This window comes from Sinohyriopsis cumingii, chromosome 3, assembly GCF_028554795.1.
Source record: "Sinohyriopsis cumingii isolate HCF-2022 chromosome 3, ASM2855479v2, whole genome shotgun sequence".
Classification (NCBI taxonomy): Eukaryota; Metazoa; Mollusca; class Bivalvia; order Unionida; family Unionidae; genus Sinohyriopsis; species Sinohyriopsis cumingii.
The window spans coordinates 90,031,613-90,042,921 of record NC_142963.1 but is presented as its reverse complement, the minus strand read 5'-3'; positions in this window follow the sequence as shown (position 1 = coordinate 90,042,921).

The following is an 11,309-nucleotide window of genomic DNA, read 5'->3' as shown; positions in this document are numbered from 1 at the left end:
TAACCACGTTTTAGCAGTAGAATGTTTAACCGATGCTGCATCAGCGAGTTTACCAATTGCTGCTTTGCCTCTCCAGTATCCTCTCGGTGAATAATAAATTGATTCCATTATTAATTACCAGCCCCAATCGCTAATTTACCTTTCATCGAGGATCTTACTAACCAATTAGCTAATGATTCTCTAATATTTTTATTTTTTATAGAATTTAATGAATGAATTAATTTTACATCTGCGATATGCCTATCTTGTAGATTTTTACTTTTATAAGCTACATCATGAGCATGACAAGCTCGATCAATAGCATTTATTGGTTCCTCGCCTGGTTTTGGTTGATCTTGATTATCGAGCCTGATATCGAGTCGAGTACCAGGACCGCAATAATTATATCCTGGTAGATGTTTTTCTCCGCTGTATTTAGCCCATGGAGCACCTGGAAACTTTGACATCAAATTAGCAATATCACCACCGCGCTTATTAGGTAAAAACGAAAATTTCTTTCTACCGCATACAGAACATTTTCCACCGTACGCTATTTTTTTATTTTTTGTTGTAACCGTAGCTAAATCAGTAGTTGGAGTTTTAACTCTACAACGTAAACAATATAAATTCATGTTATAATATATATGGATATAATTGATTTCTCAGCAACTCGGCAGCGAGAGCCAGTTAAGCATCATCCTGCGCTACCGAACTCCATCAGAATGATTATCATAGGACCATCTGGATCGGGTAAGACGCAATTATTACTTAATCTGATAATGAGATGGTTGAAATGGGATAAGTTGTATTTAGTAGCACCATCCGTTGATGATCAGCGATGTTATGATGTACTTAAAGATTTCAATGAAAACGCGCGATTACTGGATGAAGATAATGATGTTATAGAGTTTATAACCGATATTGATGAAGCACCATCCGTAGATTCCATAGATGGATTTATTAATAATTTAGTTGTATACGACGATGTGATGCTAGATAAACAATCAAATCCAGCCAGAATATTTTCCCGAGGGAGACATAAAAATACAGACGTGATCTATGTTACTCAACGATATACACAAATACCAAAAGTGATCAGAGACAACTGCAACATTTTAGTTGTGTTTAATGGCGTAGACACACACACGTTGCGAAATATTCATCAAACCTGGTGTGGTGGTGACATGGATATAATTAAATTCAGAAATTTCTTCTCACGAGCGCAAGCTACCCCGCATGGATTTATAACAATAAATTTACATGATCCAAGAACAAGATATCGTGTGGGTATTGATAAAATATTTGGGTAACAGGGGTGATGATAAAATTAAATTGAATTAAACAGATATCATTAATATAATGAACAACTGTGCGTGGTTACGTCAAGGAACCACTAACAATTGTAATAAAAAATGCCGTGGAGAATATTGCAAGAAACATAATTATCTTATAAAGAAAAATCCTCATGCTGGTCCACGAGGTTGTGTTGGATGTAACAACGGCGTTAGAGGATTATATCAGATTTGTAAAAATTGCGGTGGAGATCGATACAGAAGTTTGATGAACTATTACAGAAAAAGAAAAAACATAAATCCAAAAATAGAAAAACCACCATCAGAACTTGAATATTACTTGAAACATAGAACAAATTCCGAAGATTCAGATGAAGATGAAACAGATGAAGATTCCCATGATTCAGATGATGATTCCCAATATTGATAGCAGCAGAGAGGGGCGTCTACGGTTCTGTTTGGGACAAACAATAATCGTAGACGTGGTAATTGACCTCTATGAGTGGTCACTATTTTTTTTGGTAAAACACAAGGGTGACCATTCCCCTAAGTGGTCTGTTCACCCTCTCTGCTGCTCCATTAATGTGTAACCAGTCTACATATATAACTTGATGTGAACGGGGAAAATCTTTTATGCAATAGATTCTATCACTTTGTATATAATTTTCTTTTGGCGTATAGGGATAGTCTTTAATGTCTTTGATAATCACACCATTTGAGGTCGAAGTGGTGTAAAGTATGTAAAATCATAAGACACAGAAAAATTAGAAAAAACAAAGATTATAAATCGCCCTAAAATTTATGTTGTCTTACAGCATTTAAGACTCTTGTGATAGGCATAGTAAATATTCTGCAAGTCTAAACCTTTTCTTAGACTTTAACAATACGCATTTCTTTGTTGTCATTATTTTGACTAAAACACTACCTTATTTTCCCTATATCAGAATGTTGAAATATTGATATGCCTATAGGTTCCCATAAGACTTTGGATAAGAGGATCAAAACTTAGGAATGTTTTTATAATAATTAGAAAGAAAATACATGGGCAATTTAAAAATCAAAACAAAACGTTAGTCTATTATTATTCCTTTATATTACATCATCAAACCAGGTGAAACAACTATACAGAGTCACGGAATGTATATGTCTATTATGAACTATTCTGCATTCTTTAAAATTAATTAGTACTGATGACACTATGGACCATTACGTACTGAAAAGTTTGACATCTTGTTATCAATATAATATATTGCTAACAATATTCATCCTATTTATTAACTCGAGAATGATCAACTTTAAAAAAGAAAAAAAAAAAAACAAACAAAAACAAAAAAAAACAAACATATCATTCTTGAAAATGAGCCTGCACAGTTTGGAGTTCAGCCCGACTCCCAATTGCTCATGCCGTTTTTCCTATTATGGATAGCGTGGGTGGGGTAATTCCTATTTTCTACCCTATTATCATAAACTGAATCACCGAAATGTTGTAAGCAGTGAAATTACGGTAATTTCGTGCGATTATTCAGTTATGGAAAGGTATTTTAATACTTTTAGTTGAGATTTAAGTACAAATTTCCCATTCAAGAAATACGTTCACGATTCTAGGTCATGTACTTTTGTCTTTCAATTTATCGGCATTTCCTGTAATGTAAGTTTTAAATAGGAGACAATGATTGTTTGACATTTTATTCGGTATTATGGTTTGACTGGAATATATGTTGGAGTACAGACTTGCTTGAGAAGCTTTGTGAGTGAACCATGTCTGGATTTCACCAATAAAATCCGAGTCCAACTATCTGATTGGCTGATCTAGAAGTTTCAACACACCCTAGGGATCACGCGAACTTCGTTACCAAAGGATAAAATAAAAACCAACAAAAAACATGCATAATCCGGAACGTTGGCTTTACTTATTCCTTGTCCTGTTCAAGCTCGCTTCCGATTGGCTGATGTAAATTGGTGTGTGTGTGTATGTATGTGATTTGGATTTTTAACGTAGTTTTAACAATTTTTTTAGTCATATCGCTACGATGTCTGCAGTGTGGCAGTTTTTAGTGATGTCTAGCACTGGGGCATCATGTCGCAGACATGTAGCATGATGTCCCACCCAGTCACATTATCCTGACACCAAGCCGACCAGTTCTAACACTAACCTCGTAATGCTGAGCCCCAAGCGAGGAAGCTGTTAGTACCATTTATGTAAGTCTTTGGTCGGACTCGGCCGGGGATCGAACCCACGACCTCCCGCATCCGAGGAGGACGCTCTAACCACTAGGCCACCGGAGCGGTGATGTAAATTGGAGGAGCATGTCAATGCAAAATGTTTTTTTTCCGTTTTTTCTGTATGTTAGGTATTTTACACTAGCTAAATGATCACTTTTACTCAGTGCAAGGCGTGAAAATATTGCCGTTTTGACCAGTATTATTTACTACATTATCAAGTGAAGTGCAGAATTAAGTGTGAACCAAAATTGTTTCTTAAAATTTGGTTACATATATTACAATCATGCCAGCGGACACTGACTTCGTCTAGGCTTACCGAATGTTCATCTTGTCGTCCTTGATTTCAGATGAAGAGTGAAACTAGAACTTAAGCTCTGTTTTGCATACTAGAACTTTTTACCACATTTTCAAAATAACGAGTTTCGCTAAATTCGATATGCTGAGCAAAATGTACTATATGAACAACCATGATAGAGAGAAAAAGAAACACACAACAGTTCTACGTTTTGTATCACGTAATCATTTTGACTAAGCAAAATTTTAGTTCAGCAATACATAGTGACATTATACACAATGATAGGCAAGGGGGGTAATCTACTAAAATGCAGAGAGAGAGAGAGAGAGAGAGAGAGAGAGAGAGAGAGAAAATAAGAACTAAATCGAGTCGATACTGCCCTCAAGAGGTATCATTATGGGCAATTAAGAAGGTGTCCAACAGGCTGAACACAAGTCCTAATGACAATACCGGGAAGAGTAGACAATTGTTTTTTGTTGTGTGGTTTAACGCCATTTTTCAGCACACGGCTATACATGGCGGCCAGTATTAATGGTGGAGGAAGAACCCGGGAAAGCCCCGGAAAGAACCACCAACCCATGAGAAGCTACTGGCAAGCTCTCTCATATACCCATATTGGCCGAGACTCAAACCCACGCAGACAGAGGTGAAATGGCAGTGATCCGTAACGGAGAGCGCTTTAGACCACTCGGCCACTCGGGGCCCCTCGATGAGTAGACGAACTTGGTGAATAGATTTGAATGGTAACATCACTATAGCATTTGTAAAAGAGACTTCCGAATGCCCGAAGCGCGTTTTTCAAGGACACAAAATTAATCTGTTTTTAAATAGTACCGGACCCATAAATAGTTGCCAGTTCACCCAAGGATAAGTCTGATAAGAAATATATTTGTGGACCTATCTATCGCGTTAAGTGTGAAGGACAGGGTGAAAGTCAGTGCGATCACGATTATATTGGGGAAACGGAAAGGACATTGAAAGCTAGATTTAATAAACCTAGAAGACCAAGTTCAAGCTCGTCTGAAGTATCAAGGTACATCCACATTGTTTACCCTGGCCATACAGTAGGCCTAACCTAAAACTCAGTCAAAATTCTTGATCGAGAGAAAGCCTGGTTTGAGCGGTGGGATAAAGAATGGATCTACATCCTTGCCTACAAACCGATGCTGAATTTGGGACAAGGGCCTTTACAACCTGTAGCATATCTGGGAGAATCTGTTAATATCGCACACCATTCCATCCAGTGATGATAACAGTCAGTTAAAATTAAATCAGTCTGCTGATCAGATCCTTAGTGTGGGGACGAAAGCTGTTTGTGTATGTGATTCAATAGCGAAAACAGTATCAAATTTATGAACAGTACGTGCAAAGACATGACCACCAAAACGTATTTTTGAAATGTAAATATGATTTGTACCATGACGGAAAACACAACAGTTTTTCTTGAAATGTGAAATTCTTGTAACATGAAAGAACATAAGAACTATGTTTTTTTAAATGCAGATATATACCATGAAAAAAGAAACATGTACTGTATTTATTGAAATGTAAATATGTTTTGTATCATTAAAATAAAGAAAACATGAACTGTATTTGTTTATGTGTACAATTGTTACTCCATCATATAAAAGATGAACTGTATTATGTTTAAATGTATAATTGTTACACCATCATAGAAAACATGAACTGCATTTGTGTAAATGTACAATTGTTACATCATCATAGAAAACATGAACTTTACTTGTGCAAATGTATAATTTGTACACCATCATAGAAAACATGAACTGTATTTAAATGTGCAATTGTTACACCATCGTAGAAAACATGAACTGTATTTGTGTAAATGTACATTTGTTACACATCATAGAAAACATGAACCATGTATTTTGTATGTAGAAAACAATTAAGCATACTAAATGCATAAAATGTATTGTGACGTTTATGGAATTTCAGAATTCTAAAACACAAAATTAGACAGTTATGGGTACATCGTCCGGTCTCAAACTGACTGATAAAAAGTAAGATCGTCAACGATGGAAGGCATTGTATCTTCGCCATCTTTTTAACAAACTGCTTGCTGGACATAGTGGTTCAGGAAAACCGAATTTGTCTAAATGTTTGATGGAACACGTCATCTTTGTATGTACATTAGGAGAAGACGAGAAAGAAATTTTGCTTTGGTTTACACGAAAAGTGCGTCATCGTAATGCATGTATCATTTACTTTACTCAAAATGAATTTGGACTTGAATGGCAAAGCCGTCAAGCAGTGGTATTAAAGTAAATCAATAATATATAAGTGGAAACTAGAAATTTCTGCAATTGCACAGTCTAAAGATGTATTTGATCCAACATTTGACATCGAAGCACCTGTGGGAAAGCACACCTCCTTGTTAACAGTAATCAAACTAACTTTTAACCATGGATTTGCACGACGTCGATCACAATTCACTCGTGATTCATTGAGGTTTTCGTGCACAAATCCCCGTCACATCTTTTAGATTCTGTAGATGATGTTCGCAAGGTTATATTTGGGGCTAAACACACAGTCACTTCGTTTCTTAAGAACATTTCCAACGATGCAATTTGGCGTGTAGGAGGTTTTTATGGTGCAGTTGTATTAGAAATGTTAACAGTGCGGATGCTTGTGTTATCAACTTCACTTTCCACAGAATCATGATTGTTATCGTTGATGCAGTCGGGAACCAATTCATCGTTGTCATTTCTGAATAATACCACGGATACACACTCAACAACTGACATTGCAGGACAATTTACCAGGCAAACAAGTACTCTACATGGACTTACTGAACCAAAACATGTGTTATGGTGTTTCAAAGTGTAATCGAGATAATAGTCAGGAACATAGATGATATCTGACAACTTAGGAGCGACTGACGTTTCATTGCAGTTAAACGGTCATCATGAACACTCTGAAGAAATTCGGTTTGACTATACAGTGCCACTCTTCATATTGCACGTGCATATTACAATCTGTGGAAGTACATGGACCATGGACTATCTAGTACCATCAATACTATTGATTCTCATGTACATGCAAAAGCCCAATTATCGATCTAAAACATACAAGCTGCCACAATAGATACATACAATGTTCTGGGGCTCGCAATGTTTGTTGTGTGTGTGTGTGTGTGTGTGTGTATGTGTGTGTGTGTGTGTTGATTGCCACCATATGATTGCCTGAATAAGTACACTCTGCGGGATTTGTTTCTACAATCACATAGTAGGCTTTCTTGGAAACCTTTTGGGGCACTTCCATCCGTATGAGACTCCACCACCCACCCACCCACGCACCCAAAGGCTGCTTCACTCATGTGTGTGGTGTGCTTGCACTTCCCGTGGGACAAAATTAAAAAGTGATCATTAGGCAACAGCTACATAGGAATAAATTGTCATGGGGGAGGTAGAGGCAAGGACGGAAGGAAAGATCACAAAGAAGAGAAAAAATGCAAAACTCGCAATTCGAAACTTTATCGTTTTCGTCCAACTAATATGTTTCTGATTATTGTAAAATATGAAAGCTTTTAAATTATCCATAAAATGTATTTCACTTGATAGGTGTATTTATATTTCTCACACTATTACATCCAAATAATTTAGAACTTCTTTTGTTATACACATTGTGTGTAATTATTAAAACTGTATAGTCATGTTTCTGAGATTCAATATCCATGCGTTGTTCATTGTCACTATTAACAGTCATTCCTTCTTTGACCTTTTCATATACGGTTGAAGATTATAGAAACCATTGGGTGATTTCTATTATGTTGGTTTCGTTCTTATCGGTTATATATTATGTGATTACATTTGTGCTTTATCATTTGAAATATTATCACCATCTACAAAACCCATTCTCTGTAACGAAATACATGATTTACCAGTTCTTTATCAATGCGATCAGAAAACTATATGTTTTTCAGACTGTCATTCCATATTAATTCAACAAGAATTGTTGCTAGGCAACTTGAATTCGCCTTTGAGTAACTATAATCCCACTGAAGCGGTCCTTTAGCGTCCTTGCAACCATTTTCTGTATTCATTCACAAACTGTCGTATTAAATTCCTCGTCACTTATTTCATTTACTCATCATTTAATCAGTATTTTGCAGCTTAGATAAAACAAAGGTAAAATCTTATCGTATTTTAAAACTGTATTGTATGTGCTTCTTTTTTGAAGAATTTTTATTTATAACACAAACCAAAATAAAATTACATGAAATCCCATAGAAGCGTAAGGGAGAATAGGTCCTATGGAACAAGGAGATGTAACTCTTTTACTAGTAGCTGCAGCACCCATGTCACCGGAAAACACCGGCCAAACGAACTGCTACAAAGTTTAAAAACGTTTATTGTCACGAGGTTGGAGATGTCAGATCCCCATCATATTATGGTGTTTGGTTATCGTTAACTAGGAGATGATCGATCACGACGTTATTGCCCGGATCGAGTGAATGAAATATGAAACTAATGGACGGAATAACAGAGGTCTGAGTAGATATATAGAATAGAACGCCTTATGCAAACTATAGCAATTTAATCAATTAATAAACAAAATTAAATTGAATATAACATTTGAGTGATAAACTTTATCTTAGAAATAGAGCACTAAATTTATGATAAATTCAAATAGCTGTTCTTTTATACCGATAGAACAAATTTTATCATATGATCGAGTGACTAATCGAACTCAAATCGATGGCATGTCAGCACCACCTGGTGCTTTCCGTGTTCCTAAGTTACATTTGTTGATAGGTCGGCGTTGCTCTCTCTCTCTTTCTCTCTCTCTCTCTCTCTCTCCGGGTCACCAACCATCTTGGTTGTAGTCTGTGATCTTTTCACTGTGCAATATAGTGTGGAGCTATTTTTTCCCTGAAATAAAAAGTATAATATCCAACCTAAATACGTGTCAGGTTTTTCTCCTCCTGGGATCCACAATAGTCCCACTCTTTTACGTCAGATACCGTCCTTCGAAATTCAGTAAACTAAGTATTGGTCAGTTCGCCACCTGATACACACTCGCCCTATTGTCATCAAATTAATGTCTTTCGAGTCACTACTCGCGTTTATAGCTGAGGACCTGACATAATTAGACATCTCAGATAAACCACCAGCGACTAGTGGCAACGACTCCTGAGGAAACTTAGGCGGACATTGGGTTAGGGTCCTCAAAATTGTTGTTGCTATTGCAACTAGTAGTAGTAGCATCATTAGTAGTAGTAGTATCATTAGTCGTAGTAGTACCATTAGTAGTAGTATCATTAGTCGTAGTAGTACCATTAGTAATAGTATCATTAGTAGTGGTATCATTAGTAGTAATAGTAGTATCATTAGTAGTAGTATTATCATTAGTAGTAGTAGTAGTATCATTAGTCGTAGTAGGAGTAGTAGTATCATTAGTAGTAATAGTATAATCATTAGCAGTAGTAGTATCATTAGCAGCAGTAATACAATCATTAGTAGTAACAGCAGTAGTAGTAGTAGTAGTATCATTAGTAGTAGTATCATTAGTAGTAGTAGTAGTAGTAGTATTATCAGTAGTAATAGCAATAGTATCATTTATAGCATTAGTATCATTAGTAGTAGAAGTAGTATCATTAGTAGTAGTATCATTGGTAATAGTAGTACCATTAGTAGTAGTATCATTAGTAGTGGTATCATTAGCAGTAGTATTAGTATCATTAGTAGTAGTAGTATCATTAGTCGTAGTAGTACCATTAGTAGTAGTATCATAGTAGCAGTATCACTAGTCGTGGTAGTACCATTAGTAGTAGTATAATTAGTAGTAATAGTAACAGCATTAGTAGTAGTAGTAATATCATTAGTAGGAGTAGCTATAGCATAATTAGTCGTAGTAGTACCATTAGTAGTAATACAGTTAGTTGTAGCAGTACAATTGGTAGTAATATCAATAGTAGTAGTAGTATCATTAGTAGTAGTATCATTGGTAGTAGCATCATTAATAGTAGCAGTATCATCATTAGCAGTAGTAATATCATTAGTAGCAGTAGTATAATCATTAATAGTAGTATCAGTAGTAGTAGTATTATCATTAGTTGTTGTTGTTGTTGTGGGGTTTAACGCCATTTTTCAGCACAAGATAGGCTATACATGGCGGCCAGTATTAATGGTGGAGGAAGAACCCGGGAAAACCCCGGAAAGAATCACCTATCCATGAGAAGCTACTGGCAAGCTTTCTCACATACCCACATTGGCTGAATCCAGTATCATTAGTAGTAGTATCATTAGTAGTAGTAGTGGTAGTAGTAGTATCATTAGTAGTAGCAGTAGTACCATTAGTAGTAGCAGTAGTATATTTGTAGTATTAGTATCATTAGTAGTAGCATCATTAGTAGTAGTAGTATCATTAGTAGAAGTAGCATCATTAGTCGTAGTAGTACCGCTAGTAGTAGTATCATTAGTAGTAGTGTCATTATTCGAAGTAGTACCATTAGTAGTAGTATCATTAGTAGTAGTATTAATGGTAGTAGTAGTAGTATTAGTAGTAATATCATTAGTAGTAGTAGTATCATTAGTGGTAGTAGTAGTAGTATCATTATTAGTAATAGTATCATTATTAGTAGTATCATCATTAGCAGTAGTGTCATCATTATTAGTAGCAGTACCATTAGTAGTATCGCTCCGGTGGCCTAGTGGTTAGAGCGTCCGTCTCGGATACGGGATATCGTGGGTTCGAAACCCCGCTGAGTCATAAACTTACAAAAATGGTATTAACAGCTGCCTCGCTTGGCGCTCAGCATTACGAGGTTAGTGTTAGGACTGGTCGGCCTGCTGTCAGGATAATGTGACTGGGTGGGACATCATGCTACATGGTTGCGGCATGATACCCTAGTGCTAGACATCACTATAAACTTCCACATTGCAGACATCGTAGCGATATGACTGAAAAATTGTTAAAGCTACGTTAAAAATCCAAATCACATCACACCATTAGTAATAGTATCGTTAATAGTAGTATTATTAGTCGTAGTGGTATCATTAGGAGTAGTATCATTAGTAGTAGTAGTAGTATCATCATTAGTAGTATCATTAGGAGCAGTATCATTAGTAGTATGTTATCATTAGTAGTAGTAGTATCATTAGTATTAGTAGTATCATTAGCATTGGTATAATCATTAGTAGTAGTAGTAGTATCAATAGTAGTAGTAGTATCAACATTAGTAGTATCATTAGTAGTAGTATCATTAGTAGTGAATGGGGACGATTCAGCGACAATGGGACTTATCATTAAAAACACCCCAGGGACTGTTTAGCGACTATGTAAATTTAACATGGAGAAAAATCGTGGGACTGTTTAGCGACAAGGGAAATTGACATGGGAAATAGATTTTGGGACTGTTGAGCGACAAGGGGAATTGAACATGGGAATATGGAACTGTATAGCGTCAAGGGAATTTAAACAGGGTGGGACTGTATAGCGTCAAGGGAAATTTAACATGGGATTTAAAAAAAAAAATAAAAAATAAAAAAAGGGTAGGCAAT